Source organism: Eleutherodactylus coqui, chromosome 13 (genome assembly GCF_035609145.1).
Source record: "Eleutherodactylus coqui strain aEleCoq1 chromosome 13, aEleCoq1.hap1, whole genome shotgun sequence".
Taxonomy (NCBI): Eukaryota; Metazoa; Chordata; class Amphibia; order Anura; family Eleutherodactylidae; genus Eleutherodactylus; species Eleutherodactylus coqui.
In genome coordinates this window covers 68,787,556-68,798,973 of record NC_089849.1, presented here as the reverse complement: position 1 = coordinate 68,798,973, position 11,418 = coordinate 68,787,556, and the positions used below count along the sequence as shown (strand labels likewise).

At 44.4% G+C, this 11,418-nt stretch overlaps 1 protein-coding gene and 1 long non-coding RNA gene across 3 annotated transcripts in view; one reads left to right on the top strand and one right to left on the bottom strand.

The window, feature by feature from the left end:
- Window positions 1–11,418, bottom strand: part of RECQL5 (RecQ like helicase 5) — an 84,268-nt gene that overhangs the window by 48,111 nt on the left and 24,739 nt on the right. The window lies entirely within an intron of this gene.
- LOC136588527 (uncharacterized) lies at window positions 2,341–6,279 on the top strand. Its single transcript, XR_010787586.1, has 2 exons — window positions 2,341–2,985; window positions 4,173–6,279. It is a non-coding gene; the product is annotated as an uncharacterized lncRNA (long non-coding RNA).

The following is an 11,418-nucleotide window of genomic DNA, read 5'->3' as shown; positions in this document are numbered from 1 at the left end:
GAGATAAGCCACCAGCAGAGGAGTCTAGCTTTAGCTTGCTCCACTCTCCCTACGAAGCACACATGAATGCTTGGCCGAATCGAAAGAGCTGCTGGCCAAACGCGTGTTATGCCAACAGCTATTGAGGGTGTAGAGGCAAAAGTTTAATCTGTAGTCAAGTGTAGTAGAAGCGGTCCTTAAAGTTGGACACAGGACAACTATTGGGCGCATAGACTCCCAATAGCTGTTCCAACGTGTATCATTCCAGTAGTGTCACACAGAGGTAATAGGTGCTCAGTGAATGAAGGCAGATCACACCGGAAATCCCTTCCAGACGACCCACCTGCCTCCATTCACTGCAAACAGGTAACCATTCATAGACTGAACAACTCCTGTTTACGCTGGGTAAGAAGTCACTTGCTAGTCACTTCGTTTCAATAAGCTGAAACAAAGTGACTAGCGACTGCTGAGCGATTCCTCACGGTCCGTAACTGTGTGTACATGGGACGAGTATGGCCGAAAAAGGGCTATTATTCAAGCGATAATGGCCAAATGTAAACAGTACCTTAAGGCAGAGGTCCCCAACTTCACCCCTCAGGGACCCCCAACAGGTCATGTTTTCAGGATATCCTATAGTAAGAACCCCTGTGGCAATATCTGAGGCACTGACAATAATGACATCACCTGTGCAACACTGAGGAAATCCTGAAAACATGACCTGTTGGGGGTCCCTGAGGACTGGAGTTGGGGAACACTGCCTTAAGGCACCTATACATCTTATGGAAGTGTAATCCAAACTCACTAACTTTAGTGGTACTGTCAGCTCTCGTATGTGAACAGGCACCTCACGACTTTCCCTCTACTGATATGTTGGAGGAAGAAAAAAAAAAAAAGAGGAATGCTGAATTTCAGCATCCAATCCTTTTATTCTTCTTAGAGAAAAGCCAGCAGCAGAAGAGTCTGGTTGCTGTTTTATCCAAACCATCGTTGGCGGATACCCAACTGTCATAAGTGAATAGGAGCCTCCCAACTTTTTCTATACAGATGATGGAGTAAGAATTGGGCAGATTGAATTTCAACGCCTGATCCTTTTGTTCTCCCTGGAAATAAGCTGCCAGCAGGGGAGTCTGGCCACAGTTTGCTCCACTCCTCGTATGGAAAACACATGAACACCCAGCTGAATCAAGTGTTGATATGAATGGGTTAGTTGGGGAAAATAGCTGCAGGCCAAAAGGGAGGACTGAGATGATGTAACAGACTAGAGTGGTGAGAGAGGTTTAGTGGTGGAAGTTCAGTACATGTCACAATGCAGTTTATTGTGATGGGACAGTGATCACCCCACAACAGGGACGAGAGTGTTTGCAGCAGCTATCACTAAAAGAGAACATCCAATGGGCTATAGTGTTATTGTGAGTCATCCTTAAAATAGTGGACGAGAGACCAACATTTAAGGTCAAGACTGCAAAAAAACCAAGCAACCAACAAAACGTAAAACTAGAAGTACTCGTCAATTTATCAAATAAATAAAATGCTTAAAAAGACTCAAGCCACCTACTTTTAGCACTATAAACGAAGCTTATGGGCTTAAAGTAAGTGGCCTGCTAGGACTGGAGAGGTTAGTGTTATTCTTACCTCCCCTGTTGCCCCCTTGATGTGAGCGGTGAAGGAGAAAAGAAAAAAAGGAACAGGGATAGAGGAAATGTAAAGAAAGAAAAATGGAGGAATGCATGGAGAAAAAAGTGACAGAAGGAATGAAGAGGGATAGTAAGTGGGGAAACAGAAGATTAAGGCCACCGGCACATGAAGGGGTCAGATTCCACATGCAGGAGCCCGGAGCGGCATCAGACCCCGGCAGCAGCCGGTGTCTGCGCGTACCTGTATTTCTTTTCTTTACCTGAACTGCGGAAGGCTGCGGCGAGCCGCCGTCAAAAATACACAGTACAGATTTTTTAAAATGTTTATTTTTTCCCATGCCATTGCTAGGTGATGACGCGGAATTCGAGACCTTTCTGCAATGTCAATTGCGGAAGGGCCGCTGGTCGGATGGCTTCCATTGACTTCAATAGAATCCGTCCGTGTGGAATCCGCCCAAAATCGAGCATGCTGCGATTTTTTTCCTCCACTCACGGGAACTGCAATTAGTTTCCGTGAGGGTGCAGGAAAAAGCGATCTTTCACAGCAGGCTATGAACGGTATTTGCTGCAGATCTGCGGTGCGGACGCCGATCGTGGATTCCGCAATGCAAATCCATTCGTATGCAGGCGACCCGATATAGTGAAAGAAGGAAAAAAAAAAGAATGCAAAGGTAAAAAACAGTAAGACCGGATTCTGAAATTCCACCAACATGGAAAATAAGGAAGATTCCTGTATGATGATGATAATTAGGTCTACCATAAATGGTGACGGCGGAAACAACCACCTGATGTAGTAAAGGAGTACTGTAGTTGACAAGGCAGTATAAGAATGTTACCTGATCCAGGATAACTTGTATGTACATTTGCTTTTAAAGGCTGAGCAAAGATTTTTTTTTTTTTTTTTTTAAGCTACAACTGGTTATAATGTTTCATTTTGAACTAGATAGACGTTTGTCTAAAACCCTGGTACATAAATGAATAATTATAGTAGTAATGAGAGCAAAATCCCATTGCTGTCCCCCTGAATGCCCCTGTTGTGGTGCGCTCACTGCTGCTGATACAGCGGCACTTCAGTACAGAATGCAGGATTTGCAAGCGAAGCACGAGACCCCCGGCATCACCCAATAGCAACTGCAGACACGGATTTTATAACGCAGGGCAATGGTATTCATCTTTACTGCTGATTGGTCTGCCCCTACTGACAAACACAGCGTTATCAGGACGCAGCAGAGTAAAACATTAACTATAAGGCTGGGAGGACGAGGAAAAGGGAAAATGATCCAGCAAGGGAAAGGAGAGCCGGAAAAGGGGATCACATCTGCATAAGAAAGGGAGAAGCTCATGTAAGGAGGAGACTCCGCGGGAGATCAAGGTAAGATCATTGTGTGCAAAGGATCTCATAGCCTCATACAGCCACAGCGTGAACCTCCGTACAGGGGCGGCATAACCCTTAGGGCCTTTTACACGGCAGGTTATCCTGCAAATAATCATTAGATTGAGTGGCTTGTACGATCATTTTAAACGCAATGATGATCGCTAAAAGAAATCGTTCCCGTGAGCGATAATCGTTCGGTCTATACGTGGGCCAACGACTGAATGGCGAACGAGAATGGTTTGTTTTTTTGTTTGTTGTTCATTAGACGCAGCGTAAAAATCATCATTAACGCGTTCGGTTTGAACAGCGATCGCCAAGTCCTTCTTTTCACTTCTACGAGGGACTGAACGATTTGTCGTTTGAGCTGGCAACAATGTATCTGCCTGTCTAATCAGGCTGCACAAGATTTAGCAGTGACATCACTCCCTCGTTCAAACGAGAATCGGTTCGTCTAAAAGGACCCGTAGGTGTAAATGTGTGCAGAGAAAGAGTGATTTAAATAAATTATAAGATTCTGACCGACTGGAACTTTAATGCGGACCTGAAATTGTCCGTCCGCTCCCTCATGTTTTGGTATAAACAGGAATTGTACAATTTCCCGAATAGAAAGCAGTGGCAGAAGAGTTAACTAGTGGCATGGTTAGGATCCAGTGAATGAGCGAATGTACCCGATTATTGGTCAGTGTAAACGCACGCCAAGCGAACCATATACAATCGCTATATCACCATTGGTTGCATGCTCCTTCCGATTTATCTCAACGTGCAAAAGGGCCTTTAGATAACCATGTACAGCTCTATGGTGCTTCTTCAAAGGGTCATGAAAGACATCCACACAGACACACACAAGGATTTCGAGGGGTTGTATACCTTACAATGAAGACAATTAATATGCTAAACAGTTGACAATCCCAGAAGTGCAGCTGCAGAGGAGGGCAATACTTACACATGGGCATATACTGTATATGGCCACATACATGGGACATAATATACCCACTGATTCCAGAACAACCGAGTGTCCTAAACTCCATTAATTTCCAAAATGTATTCAAAGAGTGACTAGTGATTACAATGTCTGTAGAGAGTTCTCCTGCACCAACGTGACAAGATCTACCCATCCACCTATTGGTCAATTTTGTAGGATCCCTATAACCAGTAATAAATATATATATATTTTATCTCCGCAGGATGGGACAAGACACGGCACAGATCTTAGACCCTTCAGCTCCCATATTGGAAAACATAAAGAACAGAATACTGGGGGACGAGTGGGCTCTGGGGGGTCTTGTGGTCATCGGATCCTTCTGTCTGCTGTTCCTGATATTCCTATTGTTTGCCTCGGTGTTCAGCTGCTGTCACTGCCAGAAACGCAAATCAGCATATCGATAAGACTCACCTGCATACACCTTTATAAAATATTACCTGATCTAATAGTGAGGTATGGTGAAGGGGAACACAAATGAGCCATGTCCAATAAGAGAGAAGAATAAAAATAAGACGTAAATGTAAAGAAGGGCCCAACATGGAGAAGATCGGACCCAATGGACGAGAGCCCACACGTGGTGAAGCTCTCTCAAGACCGGTTGTTGGCTGTAGACCTGCGACAAACAGGATCAGGAACCAAACACCATAGCCGAGAGGCCCAGTTGCGATTTTGTGTTATGTCTGTATTTGTATGAAATGGAAAAATGGTAGAAGATAGAAGAACCAACTACTTTCCAACACAGAGTGGTTGAGGAATCTCTATGCAAGGTCTCAAGACTTAGCACTGGCCGACTGAGAACGCTCCGGCCGTTTCAAGTTGGTATATAACAAATCCGAAAGGTCTAGCAAACAACAACCTCATTTGAAATGGATGTGGAGCTCATCACTTGTTGCTAGGACAATTCTCATTGGTTTTACTCACATGATATGAAGTGCTCAATGGTAACAGCAAAATTTAGTATGCAATTAAGGGGGTTGTCCTGCTTTAGACTATTGATGACCTACCTTCCAGATAGGCTACCAAGAGTGGATCAGCAGAGGTCTGCCGCCCATGACTCGCACCGATCAGCTGTGCGCTCATGCACAGAATTGCATTCCCACTGCAGTGGCTAGGCTTGGTATTGCAAGCACAGATGTCAATCACTTCAATGGGAACTTCGCCTGTAATGCCCAGCACGACCACTGCAGTGGGAACGGAGCTGACTGTTTCTGGCAGTGCACAAGTCTATTTGACCCAGTGAGAGGCAAGGATCTGAGGTGGCAGGCACACACCAATCTACTGTCTTGAAGATAGGCCACCAATAATTTAAAGGTGGACAACCCCTTTATATGTGAATGTGTGCATTCTGTACAGAATGACTGTAGATCCTCAGAAGGTTCTCCTACTTAGGCTGACCAAAGGCATGCCAGTCCAACGGTCTTAGTAAATGTAATTTACCCACCCAGTTATCCGATATAGCGTTTGCTAAAAGTCTGCTCTCCAACAAACCCACTTTGTAGATGGAAATAATTTTAGGTTTCACATGTGGGACAAACAAAGCGTACAACAATTTATACTTTAATTTTTTATAGGCTTTTTCATAGTAGTTTTTTAATCAAAATGACACTATAATTATTTCCATTTTACTTTGATTTCACTTTAGACTGGTCTATAGAAGGTATTTTAGGGAAGAAACTTAATGAGACTGAATAGCTGCCAGATTAATTATCAAATATGTAGGCTTCTACAAAATTATGTGCACATACAAGAGTAAAAGAACTTTCAAAAAGACTGCCAAAAAAAGTTCAAGACAATCTGTCATGTCACAAAAGCGGCAGGGATGGCTGTATAGCTCTGTAGCCGCGGCCCTGCTGACTCTATTGCTTGTTCTCCCATAGGGGCTCTTCTCAGATCTCGCTCTGGTGCCATGAAACTGTCAAGTGGGCGCTACCCAAGACTCACTATCAATGGGTGATGTCAGACTGTCAATCAAGTTTGACGTCGCCCATTGACAGTAAGAGGTGGGGCCAACCACTTAGCGGATTCACAATGCTGGGAGATGAATCTAAGAAGGTCCATACAGGGGAAAGAAGAAGAGTGGTGATAGAATCAGCAGGGCCAAGGCTACAGAGCCATGCCCGCTGCCTTTAGGACATGACAGGTCCTCTAGAACATCATATAAAAGGAATAGGGTTATGCCAAGCTGTTCAGTCTTCTGAGATCTCGGAATATTTTGTGGCTCAGTGTCTAAAACCAGTGCCGTCTATCACATGCCAAATAGAAGCCATTTCAATAAAAAAAAAATACTAAAAAGCACAAGATGAGTAATATTTGCACATTTGTCAGTGTTGTCATTTTTGCTTTCTTTTTGGTTAACATGAAACCTCTCCAAGATACCACCTCTTTCCAAAGACCACCCTCTTTATCAAGACCAGATTTCCAGTCCCACCATATATTATATGTACCACAATCCACTTTATGAAGACCTCTCTCTAGCAATTTTGGATGGTTGTCTCAAAAAGGCTTCACTGTACTTGGCAAAGACATCTCCACAGACTAGATACTACATTAAAGGGGTGTTCTAATATCTAAATATATAGGTGACAGTGGGGAGGATGAAATATAAATGAAAAAAATAGAACACTCCTCACCTATCTGCTGCCGCACTGCTCCCCGCTGCCGCTCCCTTCCTCCCGTTGGTCTGTTTACTTACAGCTGTCACGTAGTTGCTTACCCAACTGTGACCGCTGCAGCCAATAGGAGGCTCTGACATGGGGCGTCATCAACGACTTTCCAAGAATAGGTTGAGGCTTCTACAATTGAAGCCCATGTGACTGTTTACGGGACATAAGCGGGGCCAGATGATCCGGTGACATCACAGGTCACATGTTGTAGTGCCGAAACAGTGCCATGGTAAGTGTATTGATAAAATATAGTTTGGGACTGATGGATTTAAAAAAAAACAAAAAAAAACAAACAACCTGTTTAAGCACTTTCAGGCAACTTAAAGTGAGACGGGAGGGGTATTGTCTCTCCGGAGAGCACCTAGGTGAGTGAGGAGACTTATAAGGCCATGCATGCTCCTCTGGGAAATATGCTACAGATATATGTTCCATCTTCCTTATAGGCAACTTAAAGTGACATCATCACTAGTTTTAACGAACACCCCCCCCCCCCCCACACTACCACCTTTTCCCTTCCCCAAACTCCTAGCACCGGTAAATAGGTACTGAGGATACAATTCAAACATCTCCACGTTTGCCATAATATACCAAGCATACCTAAGAAAATGGACTTTTCTTCACTCACACATGAAGGAGATCACACTGGCCACACAGTAATTCATTGCATGTGACATGTGAGTGTATAAACATGTAAGCTATGCTTGGTGTATCCCAGCAAACATGGGGATATTTACCTGGTTTCCTCCAGCATCTATGTACCAATGTTCTGAGTTTAGAGGTATCAAAACTAATCACAGGGTCCTTTTACAGCAGGGGTGCACAACTTTTTCTGGTCCGAGGGCCACATTGCCATACCAAACCACTTCCAAGGGCAGCAATGGTATTCCCATCTGAGACATTCATGGTATATCTGTGGTATACGCCATAATGAATCAAACCAAGTTCCACTTCCAAGTCCTCCTATTGGGAGAATGAGGGTCACCGTCCCCCCAATCAGCACTGCAGAGAGGAGTAGACAATGCACGTGTCACTCTCCAATATAGATAATGGATGTAGAGGTAATGGCATTTCATAAATCCTATAAAATACACTGGAGAGAGCTGCATGTATATACAATGCCTCTAACTCATATACTCAGGTCTGGAGTGCCGAACAAGTCAAGACACTTTATTTTGCTAATATATAGGGGGTCCAGACATGATTACACAGGGCACCCTTAGCACTTGTCCTAGTATATAGGGGATCCAGAAATGGCTACACAGTGCACCCTTAGTTCTGTGCTTCCCCGAAACTAAGACCTACCCTGAATATAAGCCCTGCCCTGATTTTCAGGGGGGATGGACTTGAAGTATAAGCCCACCCCGAAAATAAGCCCTAGCTACACTACATTAAAAAAAAAAAAAAAAAACACTTAGCAGGCGGTGTTCTGGTCCCTCACATTGGGCTGTGGTGCTCCGGCAGTCTTCCGTTTAGTCCTCAGCACTGAGAGAGCATTCTCTTCCTGGTAACGAACCTTGAATACTCCTCCTCCAGCAAGAGAGCTGGCGCTCAATGAACCAATCACAGCTATTCAGTGAATGACATCACAGAAGACTGCTGGAGCACTGCAGCCCAGTGAGGGACCCAAACGCCTCCTGCTAGGCGAGTATTAAGACACCCCCCCCCCCCCCCCGAAAATAGACACTGTGCCTCTACTGGGACATAAGTTAATATAAGACAGTGTCTTATTTTCAGGGAAACACGGTACTTGTCCTAATATATAGGGGACCTTGATATGACTACACAGTGCACCCTTAGTACTTGTCCTAATATATAGGGGGACCAGACATGGCTACACAGTGCACCTGTAGTACTTGTCCTAATATGTAGGGGACCCAGACATGGCTACATAGTGCACCTGTAGTACTTGTCCTAATCTATAGGGGACCCAGACATGGCTACACAGTGCACCTGTAGTACTTGTCCTAATATATAGAGGACCCAGACATGACTACACAGTGCACCCTTAGTACTTGTCCTAATATATAGGGGACCCAGACATGGCTACACAGTGCACCTGTAGTACTTATCCTAATATATAGTGAACCTAGACATGGCTACACAGTGCACCCTTAGTACTTGTCCTAATATATAGGAGATCAGACATGACTACACAGTGCACCCTTAGTACTTGTCCTAACATATAGGGACCAGACATGGCTACACAGTGCATCCTTAGTACTTGTTCTAATATATAGGGACCAGACATGACTGCTCAGTGCACCCTTATTACTTGTCCTAATATATAGGAGACCCAGACATGGCTACACAGAGCACCCTTAGTACTTGTCCTAATATATAGGAGACCCAGACATGGCTACACAGTGCACCTGTAGTACTTGTCCTAATATATAGGGGAACTATACATGGCTACACAGTGCACCCTTAGTACTTGTCCTAATATATAGGGGAACTAGACATGGCTACACAGGGCACCCTTAGTACTTGTCCTAATATATAGGGACCCAGACACGGCTACACAGTGCACCTGTAGTACTTGTCCTAATATATAGGGGAACTATACATGGCTGCTCAGTGCACCCTTAGTACTTGTCCCAATATGTCGGGGACCCAGACGTGGCTACAAAGTGCACCCTTAGACTAGTCCTAATAAATAGGGGACCCAGACACGGCTACACAGTGCACCCTTAGTACTTGTCCTAATATATAGGGACCAGACATGGCTACACAGTGCACCCTTAGTACTTGTCCTAATATATAGGGACCCAGACATGGTTACACAGTGCACCCTTAGTACTTGTCCTAATATATAGGGACCCAGACGTGGCTACAAAGTGCACCCTTAGACTAGTCCTAATAAATAGGGGACCCAGACACGGCTACACAGTGCACCCTTAGTACTTGTCCTAATATATAGGGACCAGACATGGCTACACAGTGCACCCTTAGTACTTGTCCTAATATATAGGGGGCCCAGACATGGGTACACAGTGCACCCTTAGTACTTGTCCTAACATATAGGGGACACGGACATGACTACCGAGTGCACCCTTAGTACTTGTCCTAATATATAGAGGGCCCAGACATGACTACACAGTTCACCCTTAGTACTTGTCCTAATATATAGGAGACCCAGACATGACTACACAGTGCACCCTTAGTACTTGTCCTAATATATAGGGGGCCCAGACATGGGTACACAGTGCACCCTTAGTACTTGTCCTAATATATAGGGACCCAGACATGGCTACACAGGGCACCCTTAGTACTTGTCCTAATATATAGGAGACCCAGACATGACTACACAGTGCACCCTTAGTACTTGTCCTAATATATAGGGGACCCAGACATGGCTACACAGGGCACCCTTAGTACTTGTCCTAATATATAGAGGGCCCAGACATGACTACACAGTGCAGCATTAGTACTTGTCCTAATATATAGGAGACCCAGACATGACTACACAGTGCCTCTTAGTACTTGTCCTAATATATAGGGGACCAGACATGGCTACACAGTGCACCCTTAGTACTAGTCCTAATATATAGGGACCAGACATGGTTACACAGTGCACCCTTAGTACTTGCTCATTTCTGTTGCCGTGCTATGTGCCTCTCCTCTTAACCCTGACATGGAAACTACATGCGAGCAGCCACAAATAAATATTTCTGTGCCCGAATGATTAGGGCCGTACAGGATGGCATTGAGGACCAGATGTTGTGCACCCCAGCTTTAAATGGAACATGTAACCACCTATGGGCACTATAAGCTAAGAAACTAAGTTCTGGTGGCATGTCCTGAGTAGTCCAGGGATATATATATTTTTATACGTACCCGGCTCCCCTGAAAGTCTGTGTGTAGACAGTGCAGCGAACTCGCCTCTGCAGGCCGTGTGCACACATATGTTGTTCTCTATGGAAAAAGAGGAGTCCGCTGCACTGATTTTCAGGAGTGACAGTGCGGGAACAGGGAGCCATGTAGGTAAAAAAAAATATATATCCATCCCCAGACTCATTAGGACCTGTCCTATAAGCATCATTAATTTACAGTGTTCATAGTTGGTGACAGGTTACCTTAAAAGCAAAAATGTAAAAAAAAAAAAACCCTTATGTCCAGATAGGCAATATTCACAAGTGTTATACAAGTGCTAAGAAAATACAGCACAAAGCCAGCCCTCCTGTGCCCACGATAGGACCCTCGGCACTACAGTGGGCACACCTAGCACCCACGGCTGCAGATCTCCCTGTCCTACTGAAACATAAAACGTATTTCTATTCTACTATATCTTGTCATGGGTGCAATAAAACTAACTGGGGTTTCACCTGCTGTGAAGAGACACTGGTACTTGAGTCAATAAACCTGACTTACAATGCCGTCAAACCAGCTTTGATGCATGAGAGCTGAAAGGGAGTCTCCCGTCTCGATTCCCCATCATAGGTGTGGCCACAGAGAGTGCTATTAGAGCTGGACAGTAATAGCTCCGGCAATCCTTTGTCAGGCAGGTTTGTACTTGTTCAGAGCTTTCCCAATACTAAATGAAATAACTGCATCCATTGAAATGACTGTATTGTATGGCCCATATAATAACATATCCAATAGGCTACTAAATAGAAGGTGCACATAACCAGGTTCAATGGAGAGAATGTCCCAGCTCTGAGGTTCTTTAAAGTCGAACAAGCCTTTGTGTAACCTTTGCCATATATAACAGGAGTCATCCAGCGCCGTACAAGTCTTCTAAAGAGATCTCAGCTTCAAATTGTGACGACTAAATATTTTTCATACTGG